This window comes from Oncorhynchus gorbuscha, linkage group LG20, assembly GCF_021184085.1.
Source record: "Oncorhynchus gorbuscha isolate QuinsamMale2020 ecotype Even-year linkage group LG20, OgorEven_v1.0, whole genome shotgun sequence".
Lineage (NCBI taxonomy): Eukaryota > Metazoa > Chordata > Actinopteri > Salmoniformes > Salmonidae > Oncorhynchus > Oncorhynchus gorbuscha.
In genome coordinates this window covers 34,241,970-34,264,788 of record NC_060192.1, presented here as the reverse complement: position 1 = coordinate 34,264,788, position 22,819 = coordinate 34,241,970, and the positions used below count along the sequence as shown (strand labels likewise).

The window sequence follows — 22,819 nt, the reverse complement described above, 5'->3', positions numbered from 1 at the left end:
GCGCCTACCCAAAACTCGTGATTTGTTGGGAGAGTTGCCTGTCTGAAAAGGACCCTCTCCAAACTGGCCACGGAAATCAGACATGATTCCCAGATCTAGTGCCATTGCCCTCGGTCTGGGATTTCACCGTCATTCTAAAGCCCTAGTTATTTTTTTATGAAGATTGATTTATTTCATCTGATTAATGATTCATTTACATCTGCCCCTCATTTTAAGGTCAACGCTTACATGAACTGAACCATTTTAATGGTGAAACTATTCATTTTTACATAATTTTTTTCAAAGGAAACAAACATCTAATTGTCCAAGACAAGACCATCTCATCATTAAATATCGTAACGTTCGTCATTGGGAGAAAGAGAGAAGGACCAAGGTGCAGCGTGGAAAGTGTTCATCTTGTTTTAATAAAAAATACTGAATAAAACGACAAAACTAACAGTCCTGAACGGTGAAACAAAACACAGAACAGAAAATAAAACACGAAACACAGGTGGTTAAAGGCTACCTAAGTATGATTCTCTGAGACAACTAACGACACCTGCCTCTGATTGAGAACCATACCAGGCCAAACACAAAACACAACATAGAAAACAGAACATAGACAACCCACCGAACTCACGCCCTGACCATACTAAAACAAAGACAAATCAAAGGAACTAAGGTCAGAATGTGACAAATATAGTATCTCTGGTTGAGGAAGGATCACATAATTCCACCCAGGTCATCAAGAGGGCTAAGCTAATGGGCTTGTTGGACAGAGCAGCTGACAGAGCATGCGACTGCCAACTGGCTGATCTACAAATCACCTTACATCATTATTTGTAGATCAGTCAGCCACAATTTACCCATGATACATCACAGTTTTGATGCTCAAACATTTAAACTCATTAAAGACACACCCTCGTCCACTTACCCTCGCCTTATGCCCTTGGGGAATCCCCGTCACCATCTTGGAGGTCCAAATGATGAGCCAAGCAAGAGAAGTTTGCAACGTAAGCCCCTCGGCCCGAGTTTAGTCGGCTTTGCGAGTGTACAATTATGTTCACTCCGGGGCCTGAAACTCACCCATGATTAAATTTGCACGGATTGGCAGTAAGGATGCGTTCAGTTTGTTTACCAACTCATAGAAGTCGTAGAAGAAGAAAATGGACTGCTTCTAAATGGCCATGGCCTCAACACAGTGTGCTCACAAACACCATAATCTGACAGATGAATTTAGAATAAAGAAGAAGAAGAATTAATTAACGAGGAAGGTATCTTGGAAGCGTAGATAAAATTTTGATTTTGTAAAGCAAAGTTTGAAAATAAATTCTACACATTTTTTCATTGAACTGAGAGAACATTTTGCAGTTTTGAAGCAAATTTCAATCAATTCTACACAGTTTGGCATGGAGCTAAGAGACCGTTTTGCAGTTTTAAAGCTAATTTCCAGTAATTCTATGCATTTTGCCATGGCTAATGCTGTGTTCCTCTGCTCAAACATTAGAACAAAATCAATGGCTTATATTTTTATTTTGTATTATTAAAATTATTATTTATTATTATTGATTGTTAGTTCTCAAAGATGGTATTATTACAAAATATATTTTCTGCATGCTTTCTATCTGGTTATAGTTGTTCATGTTAACACAAACTGTTTTTCCATCCTGAAAATGACCACTTAGACGACCATGCCGAAGAATCTTCTACACAGAGAAAACCCTGTAATGGGCTCCAATGACTAATTTCCTCCTTAGTTCGAGTTTTTGGCAATGAAGCCATTTAACACACAAAAGTATGTGGACACCTGCTCGTTGAATATCTCCTTCCATTTGACTACTTAAAAATGGTGGAAGCATGGAGGGAACCCTGAATGGCGCTGCCGTTGCTACAATGGCTTTTTGGCCACTAGAGCTATCTAGCATTCTCTATGACTAGAACATAACTTTAGCACACAGGTGAAACAGGTATACCTTTATACAGATGGTCCCTCCCTATTGGAGCTCTGCTCCCTGACCCTGACAGACCACAACTCTATACATCAGGTTAGTGCCTGGTCTTTCATCAATAACTAGGGTATGGGCAGGGCATCACTAAATTGATCACTAACGTTTTGAAGCCGAGCCATTTGCTCGTGCTCTGCTGCGCAGTACAGTCATGTCTGACTAAGATCATAACATGGTGTCAGAAGTGCTTCAACATTGTCAGAGTTAACAGGAGAGATTATTTCACAGACAATAATAACGCTCCTTGAGTTGTCGGGTGTTCACAGTGACGAAACGTAGCTAGCTAACAGTTAACTGCTCTCCTAAGTCCATCATTGAGTAGCCCAAGACAAAGCCATTGCTACGCATACTCACCTCATTAACATCAGGACAGAATTCCATTGGCCACACATCATTTTCAAGCAGTCTTGCCCCGCTACTGGTTGGACAATGTCAGACACAACGACCACGATGCCAGAGAAATAAATGTAATTTCATGTATAAAATGTCAACTTAATAATAATGAACTTTATTTGTATAGCGCTTTTCAATACAAGTATTAAAAGGGCTTCACATCATAATAATTGTAAAAACTGTTCACAGATCAGGGGATGCTAACGTGTCGCTGTTAGGGTGGGCACCAACAACACGCTCAGTTGTCTTGAACATCATTCTTTTGTTGTGGCAGTTCTCAGAGATGAGGAAGACTCAAGAGCTTAAATATAGTTAGCTCTTGAGTCTTTAAAACTCTAGCGTCAATGTCATCACCTCGGGCGAAAGTCTAATTAGCATATTAAAACATTCCTGATAAAAATCTGTCTGTTTAAGCTATCGAAATCTGTCTGTTTAAGCTATAGAAATCTGTTTATGCTATAGAAATCTGTTGTTTATGCTATCGAAATCTGTTGTTTATGCTATCGAAATCTGTTGTTTATGCTATCGAAATCTGTTGTTTATGCTATCGAAATCTGTTGTTTATGCTATCGAAATCTGTTGATTATGCTATCGAAATCTGTTGTTTATGCTATCGAAATCTGTCTGTTTATGCTATCGAAATCTGTCTGTTTATGCTATCGAAATCTGTTGTTTATGCAATAGAAATCTGTCTGTTTAAGCTATAGAAATCTGTCTGTTTAAGCTATAGAAATCTGTCTGTTTAAGCTATAGATATCTATGTGGGTTTTGCATGGGCTGCATCTCATGGGTTCTCCCTGACCTCTGCCTTGTTCTTGATGACAGAGGAGAAGCGGACGAGTTTTATCTCCTTGGTATCCCGTCCTCTAGCGTCGTCCCACACATATTCAGGTGACAGCAGCTTGGTGGGCTTATTCTTCACCAGGTACCAGTTCAGGTGACTCTCCTCCTGCCACACAACCTCAACACCCACAGACTTATCCACCTAGAGGGGGGGGAGAAGGGCGGGTGGAGAGGAGGAGGAAGGAGGGAGGGAGGGGTGGATATAGGGGGAGAGAGTGAGTGACTGCATGCCTGCCTGCATGCGTGCATATGTCTGTGCGTACTTCTCGGAATGCATGCCTTTCTGTCTGCATGACTGTGTTGAGTGTGTGTTTTGCCTGCCTGAGTGCATGAGTGCCTACCTCCAGGTTCTCCCTGCACGTCTTGGTCAGCCTATGAACATCCTCCAGCACTCCTCCGAATATGTTGGCCTGGTAGTAGAAGTCTCCCTGGTCCTGAGGTACAGAGGCTGTGGACACGGCCCGCCGCTCGTAGGGGTACTGGCTCCGGGGTACATGTAGAACCTGCAAGATACAAGACCATTTTGTATTGTTACTTTATTTAACCAGGAACATACCCTTACTGAGGTCACGGTAAAACTTTCTTTGGATAGTCTGTAGAACATCTACAAATGTACAATCAGTAACATTTAAAATAACTATCTACTAACCCTAACCTTGATCTTAGCCCTTACCCTCACCCTAAACATAACCCTTACCCTAGCCTCAACCCTTGCTTAGCAACAGATTTGTTGATACTTTGACCATCTGTAGAGCATCAACAGATCGGAAATCTTGTTGCCACTCCGTGTCGCCTTTTCCAGACAAAGAATCGATTTCAAACTGCCTCTGAGTGATGAGCCCAGCCTAGGGGACTGTATATTAAAAGGGACAGTCTAGCGAATTCAGCAATTGTGGTTCTATCTAGCTGTGGAATTCCCAGCTGGATTTAGAGCTCTCAACATGAAAAAAAAATTGAAATAATTTAGTAGACTTGAAAACACAACCACAATTCTCGTGGTCACAGGGACGAAAGCTGAAGTTGTAAGGAGTCTGCAGACATACAAATGGTGTTTCTGCGTCGCTCAGAGGACTCTGGGTAGAAAATGCTCTGTCGTCAGTTATATGAAATGGGGACTAATTTGTACTGTTACTAAATATGATCATATTTGTTTTATAGTTATCAGAATGATCTGAAGGGTTGTCCACATATGTTTGTATCTACAGTTATCAGAATGATCTGAAGGGTTGTCCACATATGTTTGTATCTACAGTTATCAGAATGATCTGAAGGGTTGTCCACATATGTTTGTATCTACAGTTATCAGAATGATCTGAAGGGTTGTCCACATATGTTTGTATCTACAGTTATAAGAATGATCTGAAGGGTTGTCCACATATGTTTGTATATACAGTTATCAGAATGATCTGAAGGGTTGTCCACATATGTTTGTATCTACAGTTATCAGAATGATCTGAAGGGTTGTCCACATATGTTTGTATCTACAGTTATCAGAATGATCTGAAGGGTTGTCCACATATGTTTGTATCTACAGTTATCAGAATGATCTGAAGGGTTGTCCACATATGTTTGTATCTACAGTTATAAGAATGATCTGAAGGGTTGTCCACATATGTTTGTATCTACAGTTATCAGAATGATCTGAAGGGTTGTCCACATATGTTTGTATATAAAGTGCATTCGGGAATGATTCAGACCCCTTCCCTTTTTACACATTTTGTTACGTTACAGGGATTTTTTTTTTACTTTTTTCCTCTTTAAGTAACTATTAAGTGTTTAAGTAAGTATTAACAGGTGTAGACGCTGGCCCTTTTAAGTAAGTAAGTAAGTAAGTATTACCAGGGGTGGATGCTGGCCCTTTAAGTAAGTAGGTAAGTATTACAAGGGGTGGATGCTGGCCCTTTAAGTAAATAAGTAAGTATTACCAGGGGTGGATGCTGGCCCTTTAAGTAAGTAAGTAAGTATTAACAGGGGTGGATGCTGGCCCTTTAAGTAAGTAGGTAAGTAAGTAAGTATTACCAGGGGTGGATGCTGGCCCTTTAAGTAAGTAGGTAAGTAAGTAAGTATTACCAGGGGTGGACGCTGGCCCTTTAAGTAAGTAGGTAAGTAAGTAAGTATTACCAGGGGTGGACGCTGGCCCTTTAAGTAAGTAGGTAAGTAAGTAAGTATTAACAGGGGTGGACGCTGACCCTTTAAGTAAGTAAGTATTACCAGGGGTGGATGCTGGCCCTTTAAGTAAGTATTACCAGGGGTGGATGCTGGCCCTTTAAGTAAGTAAGTAAGTAAGTAAGTATTACCAGGGGTGGATGGTGGCCCTTTAAGTAAGTATTACCAGGGGTGGATGCTGGCCCTTTAAGTAAGTAAGTAAGTAAGTAAGTATTACCAGGGGTGGATGCTGGCCCTTTAAGTAAGTAAGTAAGTAAGTATTACCAGGGGTGGATGCTGGCCCTTTAAGTAAGTAAGTAAGTAAGTAAGTAAGTAAGTAAGTAAGTAAGTAAGTAAGTAAGTATTACCAGGGGTGGATGGCGGCCACCAGTCTCCCCAGCACCTCAGACCCCACACGGCCATGGAACCTCATGTCTACATCCAGGCAGAAGATGTAGTGCGCCTCCCGGTGGATGTGATCCTCAATGGCAGTCTGCTTCCAAGTAGATGGTTGGTGGATGTTCAGTAGAACTTCAAGCAATCAATCAAAGTTGATTGTCCTCAGATGTAAATTTGGTTTTCAGGCAGGGTTAAAATGATTTAAAAAATACACAGTCCATACAATCTACTGTCAACAATATTTAAACTAACTGGTATGCACTAACCCTATAGGCATAACCTCTTAACTGTAACCCTAGAGATATGTTGTCTATTATCAACAGTTGATATTTTGTTGCTAGTTGGGACATCTGTAGGGAGCTACTAATACTTCTACATTTTCACAGTTAGTCATTTAATGCCAAGTTAAATAAAGGTTCGAATTTTTAATAAAATAAACTTTAGCGGACGCTCTTATCCAGATCAACTTACAGAAGCAATTAGGGTTGTGTGCCTTGCTCAAAGGCACAGACAGATTTTTAATGTAGTCGGCTTGGGGATTCAAACCAGTGACCTTTCAGTTACTGGCCCAACACTTTTAAACGGTAGGCTACCTGCCGCCACATTATTATTATTATTATTATTATTAACTACTACTAATAATAATAATAAACTCATAATGTAGTAATAATATGAATAAAGTGTGACCTGGATGAGCTCCATGCGGCGGAGGGATATCTCCTGCCAGCGGTCGAACTTCGGCACTCTCACGATGCTGAGCAGCCTGCCGACACCAAGAGTCATGTTGCTAGGCACATCGCCGGGCAGGTCGGTGAACACGTAGTAGTGCACATCCAGCCCCACCTGGAATCACATTTCACTTCGATTGAAAGGGATGGAATTTGTAATGAGTTGAGTTACATTTAGTACATTTAATTGAATCTGGACCAATGAATAACATCACACGGGCAGGAGGATCTAATCCTACATCATCTTTATCTATACACACACAGACACAACCATTCAAAAGTTTGTGGTCACTTAGAAATGTCCTTGTTTTTAAAAGAAAATCAAGTTTGCCTTAAAATAATATCAAATTGATCAGAAATACATTGTAAACATTGTTAATGTTGTAAATGACTATTGTTGCTGGAAACGGCAGATTTTTTCAAATGGAATACAGTGGGGAGAACTATTTGATACACTGACGATTTTGCAGGTTTTCCTACTTACAAAGCATGTAGAGGTCTTTATGCTGGATGTCATAAGGTGAATGCACCAATTTGTAAGTCGCTCTGGATAAGAGCGTCTGCTAAATGACTTAAATGTAAATGTAAATGTCTGTAATTTTAATCATAGGTACACTTCAACTGTGAGACGGAATCTAAAACAAAAATCCAGAAAATCACATTGTATGATTTTTAAGTCATTAATTTGCATTTTATTGCATTACATAAGTATTTGATCACCTACCAACCAGTAAGAATTCCATCTCTCACAGACCTGTTAGTTTCTTTCAGAATCCCTCCTGTTCTCCACTCATTACCTGTATTAACTGCACTTGTTTGAACTCATTACCTGTATAAAAAGACACCTGTCCACACACTCAATCAAACAGACTCCAACCTCTCCACAATGGCTAAGACCAGAGGGCTGTGTAAGGACATCAGGGATAAAATTGTAGACCTGCACAAGGCTGATGATGGGCTACAGGACAATAGGCAAGCAGCTTGGCAAGAAGGCAACAACTGTTGCATGGAAGTGGAAAGATAATTATCTGGGGATGATTTTATAGAAAATCTTTGGAGGGAGCTGAAAGTCCGTATTGCCCAGCGACAGCCCCGAAACCTGAAGGATCTGGAGAAGGTCTGTATGGAGGAGTGGGCCAAAATCCCTGCTGCAGAGTGTGCAAACCTGGTCAAGAACTACAGGAAACGTATGAGCTCTGTTCCAAATATTAAGTTCTACATAGGCCCATTATCAGCAGCCATCACTCCTGTGTTCCAATGGCATGTTGTGTTAGCTAATCCAAGTTTATCATTTTAAAAAGGCTAATTGGTCATTAGAAAACCCTTTTGCAATTATGTTAGCACTGCTGAAAACTGTTGTGGTAATTAAATAAGCAATAAAACTGTCCTTCGTAAGACCAGTTGAGTAACATTGCAAATGGGCTCTAACCAGAATAGAAAGTGGGAGGTACAACTGAGCAAGAGGACAAGTAAATTAGTGTCTAGTTTGAGAAAAAAAGACACCTCACAAGTCCTCAAATTGCAGCTTCATTAAATAGTACCCGCAAAACATCAGTCTCAACGTCAACAGTGAAGAGGCAACTCCGGGATGCTGGCCTTCTAGGCAGAGGAAGTGACTTATTTTGCTTGTCTTTCTTTTTATTAGCCAGTCTGAGATACGGCTTTTTCTTTGCAACTCTGCTGTTCTGCGAAGGGAGTAGTACACAGCGCTGTACGAGATCTTCAGTTTCTTGGCAATTTCTCGCATGGAATAGCCATCATAGACTGACGAGTTTCAGAAAAAAGGCCTTTCTTGCCATTCTGAGCCTGTAATCGAACCCATAAATGCTGATGCTCCAGAACCTCAACTAGTACGAGGATAGTGAGAGGACAACAGTCTGGAGAAAGCGATAAAATCACCTCAAAATTATTTGAGCTCCATCAGTCCAATGTGAGGCAAATCATTTACAAATGGAAAGCATTTAACATGACAGTAACTCGGCCTAGAAGTGGACGCCCTTCTAAAATATCCCCAAGTGACACAAAAACAATGAGAAATCAGGTAAAAGGCAACCCAAACATAACATCTCCCTTGCTGCATCTCAGGTAACTGTGCATCATTCAACAATAAGAAGAACACCGAATCCAAATGCCATTCATGGGAGTGGTGCTAGGAAGAAGCCTGAAGGTTTGTGAAAGTCATTCTCTGGACTGACGAGTCCAAAATTAACCTTTTTGTTCACAATCAACACCACCATGTTTGGCGACAACCCAACACTGTCTACCACCAAAATAACCTAATCCCAACAGTCAAGCATGGTGCTGGGAATGTCAAGATCTGGAACTGCTTTTCCTCCTCTGGACCTGTACGACAATGAATTCCGAGGTATACCAGGAGATTCTTGAACAGACCGTCAGGCCATCAGTCAAGGAGCTAAAGCTGGGCCGAAAATGGGTCTCACAAACAAAACAGCGACACAAAGCATTCAAGCAAATCTACCAAAGAATGTGTTTTGGATGTGTTTCAGGTGCTTCTACACCTGCATTGCTTGCTGTTTGGGGTTTTAGGCTGGGTTTCTGTACAGCACTTTGAGATATCAGCTGATGTACGAAGGGCTATATAAATACATTTGATTTGATTTGACCTAAATTCAATCAAGATGCTGTGGCAGGACCTGAAGCGGGCAGTTCATGGCAGACACCCCTCGAACCGAACTCAATTGGCTGAATTCTGTAATCTCTGAAAACAGATGCCAGAGACTGATTACTAGCTATAGGAGATGTTTCCTCCAAGTTGTCGCTGCTAATGGAGGTGCCACAAGCTTATGACTGAAGGGGTTCATGTTTTTTTCACCCATCAAATCTGAGTTTCTGTTAAATAAACCACTTTTGTTAAACAAACATTTAAATGATCTGTCATTTACTTGGAATGTTATTACAAATTGGGGATTAGATAAGGATTTTACGTTTATTTACATTTTTTATAGCTAAATAATGACCAGCCCTGCAGTGTTCACATACATTCAAGCAGCACTGTGTGTGTAATATATATACACACACAGTGGGGAGAACAAGTATTTGATACACTGCCGATTTTGCAGGTTTTCCTACTTACAAAGCATATAGAGGTCTGTAATTTTATCATAGGCACACTTACATTTACATTTACATTTAAGTCATTTAGCAGACGCTCTTATCCAGAGCGACTTACAAATTGGTGCATTCACCTTATGACATCCAGTGGGTCAGTCACTTAACAATAGTGCATCTAAAACTTAGGGGGGGTGGGGTGAGAGGGATTACTTAACCTATCCTAGGTATTCCTTAAAGAGGTGGGGTTTCAGGTGTCTCCGGAAGGTGGTGATTGACTCCGCTGTCCTGGCGTCGTGAGGGAGTTTGTTCCACCATTGGGGGGCCAGGGCAGCGAACAGTTTTGACTGGGCTGAGCGGGAGCTGTACTTCCTCAGTGGTAGGGAGGCGAGCAGGCCAGAGGTGGATGAACGCAGTGCCTTTGTTTGGGTGTAGGGCCTGATCAGAGCCTGGAGGTACTGAGGTGCCGTTCCCCTCACAGCTCCGTAGGCAAGCACCATGGTCTTGTAGCGGATGCGAGCTTCAACTGGAAGCCAGTGGAGAGAACGGAGGAGCGGGGTGACGTGAGAGAACTTGGGAAGGTTGAACACCAGACGGGCTGCGGCGTTCTGGATGAGTTGAAGGGGTTTAATGGCACAGGCAGGGAGCCCAGCCAACAGCGAGTTGCAGTAATCCAGACGGGAGATGACAAGTGCCTGGATTAGGACCTGCGCCGCTTCCTGTGTGAGGCAGGGTCGTACTCTGCGGATGTTGTAGAGCATGAACCTACAGGAACGGGCCACCGCCTTGATGTTAGTTGAGAACGACAGGGTGTTGTCCAGGATCACGCCAAGGTTCTTGGCGCTCTGGGAGGAGGACACAATGGAGTTGTCGACCGTGATGGCGAGATCATGGAACGGGCAGTCCTTCCCCGGGAGGAAGAGCAGCTCCGTCTTGCCGAGGTTCAGCTTGAGGTGGTGATCCGTCATCCACACTGATATGTCTGCCAGACATGCAGAGATGCGATTCGCCACCTGGTCATCAGAAGGGGGAAAGGAGAAGATTAATTGTGTGTCATCTGCATAGCAATGATAAGAGAGACCATGTGAGGTTATGACAGAGCCAAGTGACTTGGTGTATAGCGAGAATAGGAGAGGGCCAAGAACAGAGCCCTGGGGGACACCAGTGGTGAGAGCGCGTGGTGAGGAGACAGATTCTCGCCACGCCACCTGGTAGGAGCGACCTGTCAGGTAGGACGCAATCCAAGCGTGGGCCGCGCCGGAGATGCCCAACTCGGAGAGGGTGGAGAGGAGGATCTGATGGTTCACAGTATCGAAGGCAGCCGATAGATCTAGAAGGATGAGAGCAGAGGAGAGAGAGTTAGCTTTAGCAGTGCGGAGCGCCTCCGTGATACAGAGGAGAGCAGTCTCAGTTGAATGACTAGTCTTGAAACCTGACTGATTTGGATCAAGAAGGTCATTCAGAGAGAGATAGCGGGAGAGCTGGCCAAGGACGGCACGTTCAAGAGTTTTGGAGAGAAAAGAAAGAAGGGATACTGGTCTGTAATTGTTGACATCGGAGGGATCGAGTGTAGGTTTTTTCAGAAGGGGTGCAACTCTCGCTCTCTTGAAGACGGAAGGGACGTAGCCAACGGTCAGGGATGAGTTGATGAGCGAGGTGAGGTAAGGGAGAAGGTCTCCGGAAATGGTCTGGAGAAGAGAGGAGGGGATAGGGTCAAGCGGGCAGGTTGTTGGGCGGCCGGCCGTCACAAGACGCGAGATTTCATCTGGAGAGAGAGGGGAGAAAGAGGTCAGAGCACAGGGTAGGGCAGTGTGAGCAGAACCAGCGGTGTCGTTTGACTTAGCAAACGAGGATCGGATGTCGTCGACCTTCTTTTCAAAATGGTTGACGAAGTCATCTGCAGAGAGGGAGGAGGGGGGGAGGGGGCGGAGGATTCAGGAGGGAGGAGAAGGTGGCAAAGAGCTTCCTAGGGTTAGAGGCAGATGCTTGGAATTTAGCGTGGTAGAAAGTGGCTTTAGCAGCAGAGACAGAGGAGGAAAATGTAGAGAGGAGGGAGTGAAAGGATGCCAGGTCCGCAGGGAGGCGAGTTTTCCTCCATTTCCGCTCGGCTGCCCGGAGCCCTGTTCTGTGAGCTCGCAATGAGTCATCGAGCCACGGAGCGGGAGGGGAGGACCGAGCCGGCCTGGAGGATAGGGGACATAGAGAGTCAAGGGATGCAGAGAGGGAGGAGAGGATGGTTGAGGAGGCAGAATCAGGAGATAGGTGGGAGAAGGTTTGAGCGGAGGGAAGAGATGATAGGATGGAAGAGGAGAGAGTAGCGGGGGAGAGAGAGCGAAGGTTGGGACGGCGCGATACCATCCGAGTAGGGGCAGTGTGGGAGGTGTTGGATGAGAGCGAGAGGGAAAAGGATACAAGGCAGTGGTCGGAGACTTGGAGGGGAGTTGCAGTGAGGTTAGTGGAAGAACAGCATCTAGTAAAGATGAGGTCGAGCGTATTGCCTGCCTTGTGAGTAGGGGGGAAGGTGAGAGGGTGAGGTCAAAAGAGGAGAGGAGTGGAAAGAAGGAGGCAGAGAGGAAAGAGTCAAAGGTAGACGTGGGGAGGTTAAAGTCGCCCAGAACTGTGAGAGGTGAGCCGTCCTCAGGAAAGGAGCTTATCAAGGCATCAAGCTCATTGATGAACTCTCCGAGGGAACCTGGAGGGCGATAAATGATAAGGATGTTAAGCTTGAAAGGGCTAGTAACTGTGACAGCATGGAATTCAAAGGAGGCGATAGACAGATGGGTAAGGGGAGAAAGAGAGAATGACCACTTGGGAGAGATGAGGATCCCGGTGCCACCACCCCGCTGACCAGACGCTCTCGGGGTGTGCGAGAACACGTGGGCGGACGAAGAGAGAGCAGTAGGAGTAGCAGTGTTGTCTGTGGTGATCCATGTTTCCGTCAGTGCCAAGAAGTCGAGGGACTGGAGGGAGGCATAGGCTGAGATGAACTCTGCCTTGTTGACCGCAGATTGGCAGTTCCAGAGGCTACCGGAGACCTGGAACTCCACGTGGGTCGTGCGCGCTGGGACCACCAGAGTAGGGTGGCCGCGGCCACGCGGTGAGGAGCGTTTGTATGGTCTGTGCAGAGAGGAGAGAACAGGGATAAACAGACACTGTGAGAGACGGAATCTAAAAAAATCCTTAAAATCTGTGTGATTTTTAAGTAATTAATTTACATTTTATTGCATGACATAAGTATTTGATACATCAGAAAAGCATAACTTAATATTTGGTACAGAGATCATATGTTTCCTGTAGTTCCTGACCAGGTTTCCACACACTGCAGCAGGGATTTTGGCCCACTCCTCCATACAGACCTTCTCCAGATCCGTCAGGTTTCGGGCATGTCGCTGGGCAATACAGACTTTCAGCTCCCTCCAAAGATTTTCTTTTGGGTTCAGGTCTGGAGACTGGCTAGGCCACTCCAGGACCTTGAGATGCTTCTTATGGAGCCACTCCTTAGTTGCCCTAGCTGTGTGTTTTGGGTAGTTGTCATGCTGGAAGACCCAGCCACAACCCATCTTCAATGCTCTTACTGAGGGAAGGAGGTTGTTGGCCAAGATCTCGCAATACATGGCCCCATCCATCCTCCCCTCAATACGGTGCAGTCGTCCTGTCCCCTTTGCAGAAATTCATCCCCAAAGAATGATGTTTCCACCTCCATGCTTCACGGTTGGGATGGTGCTCTTGGGGTTGTACTCATCCTTCTTCTTCCTCCAAACACAGCGAGTGGAGTTTAGACCAAAAAGCTCTATTTTTGTCTCATCAGACCACATGACCTTCTCCCATTCCTCCTCTGGATCATCCAGATGGACATTGGCAAACTTCAGACGGGCCTAGAAATGCGCCTGCTTGAGCAGGGCGACCTTGCGAGCGCTGCAGGATTTTAATCCATGACGGTGTAGAGTGTTACTAATGGTTTTCTTTGAGACTGTGGTCCCAGCTCTCTTCAGGTCATTGACCAGGTCCTGCTGTGTAGTTCTGGGCTGATCCCTCACCTTCCTCATGATCATTGATGCCCCACAAGGTCAGATCTTGCATGGAGCCCCAGACAGAGGGTGATTGACCGTCAACTTAACATTCTTACATTTTCTAATAATTGCGCCAACAGTTGTTGCCTTCTCACCAAGCTGCTTGCCTATTGTCCTGTAGCCAATCCCAGCCTTGTGCAGGTCTATAATTTTATCCCTGATGTCCTTACACAGCCCTCTGGTCTTAGCCATTGTGGAGAGGTTGGAGTCTGTTTGATTGAGTGTGTGGACAGGTGTCTTTTTATACAGGTAATGAGTTCAAACAGGTGCAGTTAATACAGGTAATGAGTGGAGAACAGGAGGGCTTCTGAAAGAAACTAACAGGTCTGTGAGAGCCGAAATTCTTACTGGTTGGTAGGTGATCAAATACTTATGTCATGCAATAAAATGCGAATTAATTACTTAAATCATACAATGTGATTTTCTGAATTTTTGTTTTAGATTCCGTCTCTCACGGTTGAAGTGTACCTATGATGAAAATTACAGACCTCTACATGCTTTGTAAGTAGGAAAACCTGCAAAATCGGCAGTGTATCAACTACTTGTTCTCCCCACTGTATAAACACACACACACACACACACACATTGTTATCCCTGGACCTTCTTTATATTATACCAGTCAATCCATTTGATAGATAGTTCTGGATTCTCACCATGAAGTGCTTCTCAGATGACTCCAAGAAGTCACGGAGAAAACGAGTGTATCTGTAAGGAAGAATAGAGATGAAAAACATACAGTGCCAGTCAAAGGTTTGGACACACCTACTCTTTATTTGTACTATTTTCTACATTGTAGAATAATAGTGAAGACATCAAAACTATAAAATAACACATATGGAATCATGTAGTAACCAAAAACATTCCCAGGACATCGACATATCTGATATTGGCAGAAAGCTTAAATTCTTGTTAAATCTATCTGCACTGTCCAATATACAGTAGCTATTACAGTGAAAGAATACCATGCTATTGTTTGAGGAAAGTGCCATAAGGTGAATGCACCAATTTGTAAGTCGCTCTGGATAAGAGCGTCTGCTAAATGACTTAAATGTAAATGTTTGAGGAAAGTGCACACTAATGAACTTGAAAAGTTATTAATAAACCAATTATGCACATTTGGGCAGTCTTGATACAACAATGTGAACAGAAATACAATGGTTCATTTGATCAGTCTAAAACTTTGCACACACACTGCTGCCATCTAGTGGCCCAAATCTAAATTGCGCCTGGGCTGGAATAATACATTATGGCCTTTTTCTTGCATTTCAAAAATGATGGTGCAAAAAAATATATATTAAAATAAGTTGTATTATCTTTTACCATATCTAATGTGTTATATTCTCCTACATTCATTTCACATTTCCACAAACTTCAAAGTGTTTCCTGTAAAATGGTATCAACATATCCCTATTTCAGGTCCTGAGCTACAGGCAGTTAGATTTGGATGTCAATTCAGGTAAAAATTGAAAAAAGGTACGGATCCTTAGACATGAAGGTTTGTCAATCCGTAAAATGTAAAGAACTTTGAAAGTTTCTTCAAGTGCAGTCACAAAAACCATCAAACGCTATTATGAAACTGGCTCTCATGAGGACCGCCACAGGAAAATGAAGACCCAGAGTTCTCTGCTGCAGAGGATAAGTTCATTCGAGTTACCAGCCTCAGAAATTGCAGCCAAAATAAATGCTTCACAGAGTTCAAGAAACAGACACATCAACATCAACTGTTCAGAGGAAACTGCGTGAATCAGGCCTTCATGGTCGAATTGCTGCAAGAAAACCACTACTAAAGGACACCATTAAGAAGAAGAGACTTGCTTGGGTCAAGAAACACGAACAATGGACGTTAGACCAGGGGAAATCTGCCCTTTGATCTGATGAGTCCAAACTTTAGGCTTTAGGTTCCAACCGCCGTGTCTTCGTGAGATGCAGAGTAGGTGAACGAATGATCTCTGCATATGTGGTTCCCAATGTGAAGCTTGGAGGAAGTGTGATGGTGTGGGGGTGCTTGTTGGTGACACTGTCAGGGATTTATTTAGAATGCAAGGCACACTTAACCAGCATGACTACCACAGCATTCTGCAACGATACGCCATCCCATCTGGTAAGCACTTACTGGGACTGTCATTTGTTTTTCAACAGGACAATGACCTTCCAGGCTGTGTAAGGGCAATTTGATTGAGAAGGAGAGTGATTGAGTGCTGCATCAGATGACCTGGCCTCCACAATCACCCAACCTCAACCCAAAATCAGATGGTTCGGGATGAGTTGGACCACAGAGTGAAGGAAAAGCAGCCAACAAGTGCTCAGCATATGTGGGAACTCCTTCAAGACTGTTGGAAAAGTATTCCTCATGAAACGGTCATCAAGGCAAAGGGTGGCTACTTTGAAGAATGTAAAATATTACACATTTGGATTTGTTTAACCCTTTTTTTGTTAATACATGATTCCACGTGTTATTTCATAGTTTTGATGTTGTCACTATTATTCTACAATATAGAAAACAGTACAAATAAAGAAAAACCCTTGAATGAGTAAGGCTATCCTAACTTTTGACTGGTACTGTACATCTATGTGAAATGACAGAACTAAAATTACTATATCTTCAATGATATATTTTTAAAAAATAGACAGAGAAAACAATTAGGTGAAACATTCAGGTTGTCAATAATAAATCATGTGAAACGTTCAGGTAGGACAAGCAAGCGTGCCTGCAGGGGGAAATGTGTGTGTATGTAAAAAACACAGCTAGAGACAGACTGCATTCTTGTGACATGAGGTGGCCTTATTCGGAAATATGAATTCCATGTTGAGTTGTAGTGTGTGTCCCAAACATTAACCTATTCTCTATATAGGACTCAGGTCAAAAGTAATGCACTACATAAGGAATAAGATGCCAGTTGAGACACAATCATAATCCCCACTTGCGAACAGTTTGAAAAATGCAGACAGGCAACATAAATGAGGCTATGATGTAGATAACATCAACCAAAGATATTAACACATGAGGTGAATGCATGTGGAGAGGTGCATGGTGAATGCATGTGGGGAGGTGCATGGTGAATGCATGTGGGGAGGTGCATGGTGAATGCATGTGGGGAGGTGCATGGTGAATGCATGTGGGGAGGTGCATGGTGAATGCATGTGGGGGGGATGGTGAATGCATGTGAATGCATGGTGAATGCATGTGGGGGAGGTGCATGGTGAATGCATGTGGATGTGGGGAGGTGCATGGTGAATGCATGGCATGGTGAATGCATGTGGAGAGGTGCATGGTGAATGCATGGGGAGGTGCATGGTGAATGCATGGGGAGGTGCATGGTGAATGCATGTGGGGAGGTGCATGGTGAATGCATGTGGGGAGGTGCATGGTGAATGCATGTGGGGAGGTGCATGGTGAATGCATGTGGGGAGGTGCATGGTGAATGCATGTGGGGAGGTGCATGGTGAATGCATGTGGGGAGGTGCATGGTGAATGCATGTGGAGAGGTGCATGGTGAATGCATGTGGGGAGGTGCATGGTGAATGCATGTGGGGAGGTGCATGGTGAATGCATGTGGGGAGGTGCATGGTGAATGCATGGTGAATGCATGGTGAATGCATGTGGGGAGGTGCATGGTGAATGCATGTGGATAGAGGTGCATGGTGAATGGTGAATGCATGGTGAATGTGGGGAGGTGCATGGTGAATGCATGTGGAGAGGTGCATGGTGAATGCATGTGGGGAGGTGCATGGTGAATGCATGTGGGGAGGTGCATGGTGAATGCATGTGGGGAGGTGCATGGTGAATGCATGTGAATGCATGTGGGGAGGTGCATGGTGAATGCATGTGGGGAGGTGCATGGTGAATGCATGTGGGGAGGTGCATGGTGAATGCATGTGGGGAGGTGCATGGTGAATGCATGTGGAGAGGTGCATGGTGAATGCATGTGGGGAGAGGTGCATGGTGAATGAATGCATGGTGAATGCATGTGGGGAGGTGCATGGTGAATGCATGTGGATAGATGCATGGTGAACACTTGTGGATAGATGCATGGTGAACACTTGTGGATAGATGCATGGTGAACACTTGTGGAGAGCTGCATGGTGAACACTTGTGGATGGGTGCATGCTTGTGTTAGTGGCAGCAGTCTTGACATTTCTTGTAGGTGATACATACACACATAGGAAGTCTTGTAAACATTGCCTTGGCAACAGGTTTCTACACATGGAATCTGTGACTTACTTCCCTACAGCAAACACAGTGGTAGCAATGGTGAGGTTGTGGGACCTGAAGGCCTCGTCTATGACCAGGGGGTCGAAGGTCCCCTCCCAGACTATAGGAGCCAGCCATGGGGTTACAGTCAGCACGTCAGTCCTCCTGAATAGTAGTAATAATAATAATAATAATAAGTAGTAATAACAGTAATAATAACTAGAATATTACATTTCCTGAAGAAACTGTGTGCTTACTACCTTGTTTTAAAGTATTTATGGATTTGCAATAAGTTATAGTAGTGGTAGTGACTGCAGTAGAAATGATAGTTGAAAAAGTAGGTTAATGAAAATGATTGATTGATTGGTTGGTTGATAAGAAATTATAGCCTGAACATGTGAAAGTTGGTTTGGTGTCTAGCTTCCCAGTTTAAGAGTGACGATTATTGATGGTGGGTTTATATGCTAATTTACACACATTTAAATAGTTATAATTATATAGTTTTTAAAATGTTGAAATGGCAGCAGTAGCATTCAAAATATCTACCACTGTGTTCTTATGTTTAGCATTGAATCCATGAAATGACATGATCATTTATGAAAATGTACATTGTTTATAATATTTAAAGGTTAGGATAGCCTGGATATTTTAAAAAGTTTGTGTTGTAGCTTAAATGGCCAAGGAGCATTTTAAATGGTTATATTTGAAAAGGTATAGATAGATGGAACGCCTGAACAGCTCAAGAGTTACCATTACCAGCGGGTTATTGAATGCAAATCTGAAGTTTGTTTGGAGCTTTTGGAGGTAGAAAAATCTCATCTTGATGTTTAGGTGGAGACTGGTTGAGTTAGATTGTATGGACAAAAACAAATTGCCAGTTTCCCAGCTTCAGATAATAACACATTCTTGAACAGGAACGGATGTCGCATTATCAACAGCCCCGGCCTGTTCACCCCGCTATCATCCAGAAGGAGAGGTCAGTACAGATGCATCAAAGCTGGGACCGAGAGACTGGCAAGGCCATCAGACTGTTAAATAGCCATCACTAGTCGGCATCCATCCAGTACCCTGCCCTGAACAAAGTCACTGTCACTAGCCGGCTACCACCCAGTTACTAAACACTGCACCTTAGAACAGGGTTCCACAACTCGTGGCCCATGGGCCGAATTTGGCCCACAGGTTCTGACAAAAATAAATAAATCAATATATTATTTTTTACTTTCATTGTTGGACATAAAATACCGTAAAAAAAACAACAGAAAATCAACTCAAAGTGATTTTAATTTAAGAAATCTGATCCCAGGTATTCCCATGCTTTAAACCTGTTGGGGCTAGGGGGCACAAGGAGGAACACCCCCTCCCATTCAGCTGAAAAAAATATTATTTCAAAATATTTAACTTTCACACATTAACAAGTCCAATACAGCAAAACATCTTATTAATCTACCCATTGTGTCTGATTAAAATGTTTTACAGCGAAAACAACATGTATTTATGTTAGATGACCACCAAATTCAAAATCACACAGCGATTTCTCACAGTCACAAAAGCATAAATATAGATAAAATGAATCACTAACCTTTGATTATCTCCATCAGATGACACTCATAGGACATCATGTTATACATGTATTGTGTGTTTTGTTCGATAATGTGCATATATATATAAATAAATCTCAGTTTATATATATGTATGTAAACTGAGATTTATATATATATATAAATCTCAGTTTACATTGGCGCATTACATGTAGTAATGTTTTGAATCCAAAACATCCGGTGATTTATACTCATAAACATTGATAAAAGATGCAAGTGTTATTCACAGAATTAAAGATAAACGTATCCTCTATGCAAGCGCTGTGTCAGATTTTATTTTTTTTATTACAGAAAAAGAAGCGTCAACAGAAGCTACAAAAAAACACTATAAATATTCACTTACCTTTGAATATCTTCATCAGAAGGCAGTTCAAGGAATCCCAGTTCGACAATAAATTACTGATTTGTTCCATAAAGCCCACCATTTAGCCATTTGTTAGCTTGTTCAGGACAGCATTCAATCCTCAAAAAGCACGAGCAATTCCTCCAGACAAACTCAAAGTTCCGTTACAGGTCGTAGAAACAAGTCAAATGATGTATGCAATCCATATTGAGGATGTTTTAAACATTAATCAGCAATAAGATTCCAACCGGAGAACTTCATTGTCTGAAGAAACACATTGGAACGCAAGACTCTCTCGTGACCGCGCGCAATGAGACCGAGGCTTTCTGCCAGACCGCCCACTCAAAGAGCTATGAGCCCCTCCTTTATAGTAGAATCATACAACCAGAATCTAAAGACGGTGACATCTTGTGGAAGCCCTAGGAAGTGCATGCTCATCCATATCTAAGATGGACATCAAATGGCACTGTTTTCAAAATTGAGTTCTCACTTCCTGTTTGGATTTCTTCCCAGGTTTTTGTCTGGCATGAGTTCTGTTATACTCAGACATAATTCAAACAGTTTTAGAAACTTCAGTGTTTTCTATCCACTAGTAATAATAATATGCATATATTCCCATCTGGGAAAGAGTAGGAGGCAGTTTACTCTGGGCACGCCTTTCATCCAAAAGTGAAAATGCTGCCCCCTAGCCCCAACAGGTTTTAATAGAGAGACACGTGATTGTATAGAAATGTAAGCAAGGTTTGAAATTGTGTTTTAGTCAAACATGATATCTGCTTGGGCTTATTGTGGTCAATTTGCAGTCTACACATGATTTATTCCTCAGAAATCTACACACAATACCATATAATGACAAAGCAAAAACATTGTTTTTTTTGCAAATGTATAAAAAAATAAAACAGAAATATGTCATTTACATAATTATTCAGACCCTTGGCTATAAGACTCGAAATTGAGCTCAGGTGCATGCTGTTTCCATTGATCATCCTTGAGTTGTTTCTACAACTTGATTGGAGTCCACCTGTGGTAAATTCAATTGATTGGACATGATTTGGAAAGGCACACAACTGTCTATATAAGGTCCCACAGTTGACAGTGCATGTCAGAGCAGAAACCAAGCCATGAGATCGAAGTAATTGTCCGTAGAGCTCCAAGAAAGGATTGTGTAAAAGGCAAAGATCTGGGGAAGGGTACCAAAAAATGTCTGCAGCATTGAAGGTTCCGAAGAACACAATGGCCTCATTCTTAAATGGAAGCAGTTGGGAACCGCCAAGACTCTTCCTAGAGCTGTCCGCTCGGCCAAGCTGAGCAATAGGGGGAGAAGGGCCTTGGTTAGGGAGGTGACCAAGAACCCGATGGTCACTCTGACAGAGCTCTAGAGTTCCTTTGTGGAGATGAGAACCTTCCAGAAGGACAACCATCTCTGCTGCACTTCACCAATCAGGCCTTTATGGTAGAGTGGCCAGAAGGAAGCCACTCCTCAGTAAAAAGGCACATGACAAACTGCTTGGAGTTTGACAAAAGGATTCTCTGGTCTGATGAAGCCAAGATGGCCTGAATGCAAAGAGTCACATCTGGAGGAAAGCAGGTACCGCTCATCACCTGGCCAATATCATCCCTACGGTGAAGCACGGTGGTGGCAGCATCATGCTGTGGGGATGTTTTCAGCAGCAGGGACTGGGAGACTAGTCAGGATCGGGGGAAAGATGAACGCTTTCATCCTTGATGAAAACTTGTTCCAGAGCGCTCCGGACCTCAGACTGGGGCTCACCTTCCAACAGGACAATGACCATAAGCACATTTTTATTTTACCTTTATTTTACCTAGGCAAGTCAGTTAAGAACAAATTCTTATTTACAATGACAGCCTAGGAACAGTGCCTTGTTCAGGGTCAGAATGCCAGGTTTTTACCTTGTCTGCTCTGGGATTCGATCTAGCAACCTTTCGGTTACTGGCCCAACACTCTAACCACTAGGCTATCTGTCGCCACCATAGGCAAGATAATGCAGGAGTGGCTTCGAGATGAGTCTCTGAATGTCCTTGAGTGGCCCAGCCAGAGCCCGGACTTGAACCTGATCAAACATTACTGGAGAGATGAAAAAAGTGAAGGGTTCTGAATACTTTGAATGCACTATATATACAGTCATGTGATAAACTACACCCCTGGAAAGTGGTGGTTTTTTACATATTCCACTATATATACAGTCATGTGATAAACTACACCCCTGGAAAGTGGTGGTTTTTTACATATTCCACTATATATACAGTCATGTGATAAACTACACCCCTGGAAAGTGGTGGTTTTTTACATATTCCACTATATATACAGTCATGTGATAAACTACACCCCTGGAAAGTGGTGGTTTTTTACATATTCCACTATATATACAGTCATGTGATAAACTACACCCCTGGAAAGTGGTGGTTTTTTACATATTTTTATACAGTCATTCTACACCCCTGGAAAGTGGTGGTTTTTTATATTACAGTCATGTGATAAACTACACCCCTGGAAAGTGGTGTTTTTTTTACATATTCCACTATATATACAGTCATGTGATAAACTACACCCCTGGAAAGTGGTGGTTTTTTACATATTCCACTATATATACAGTCATGTGATAAACTACACCCCTGGAAAGTGGTGGTTTTTTACATATTCCACTATATATACAGTCAGATAAACTACACCCCTGGAAAGTGGTGGTTTTTTACATATTCCACTATATATACAGTCATGTGATAAACTACACCCCTGGAAATAAACTACAGTCATGTGATAAACCCTGGAAAGTGGTGGTTTTTTACATATTCCACTATATATACAGTCGTGTGATAAACTACACCCCTGGAAAGTGGTGGTTTTTTACATATTCCACTATATATACAGTCGTGTGATAAACTACACCCCTGGAAAGTGGTGGTTTTTTACATATTCCACTATATATACAGTCATGTGATAAACTACACCCCTGGAAAGTGGTGTTTTTTTACATATTCCAAGCAATTCAAAGTACATCATTCCACCGTCTGACGAATCATCTATAAATTGAG

General features: G+C 42.8%; 1 pseudogene; it reads right to left on the bottom strand.

Annotated features, from left to right (window-relative positions):
- Positions 1–2,472: 2,472 nt before the first annotated feature.
- The window catches only part of LOC124006949, a 36,633-nt pseudogene continuing 16,286 nt past the window's right edge, over positions 2,473–22,819 (bottom strand).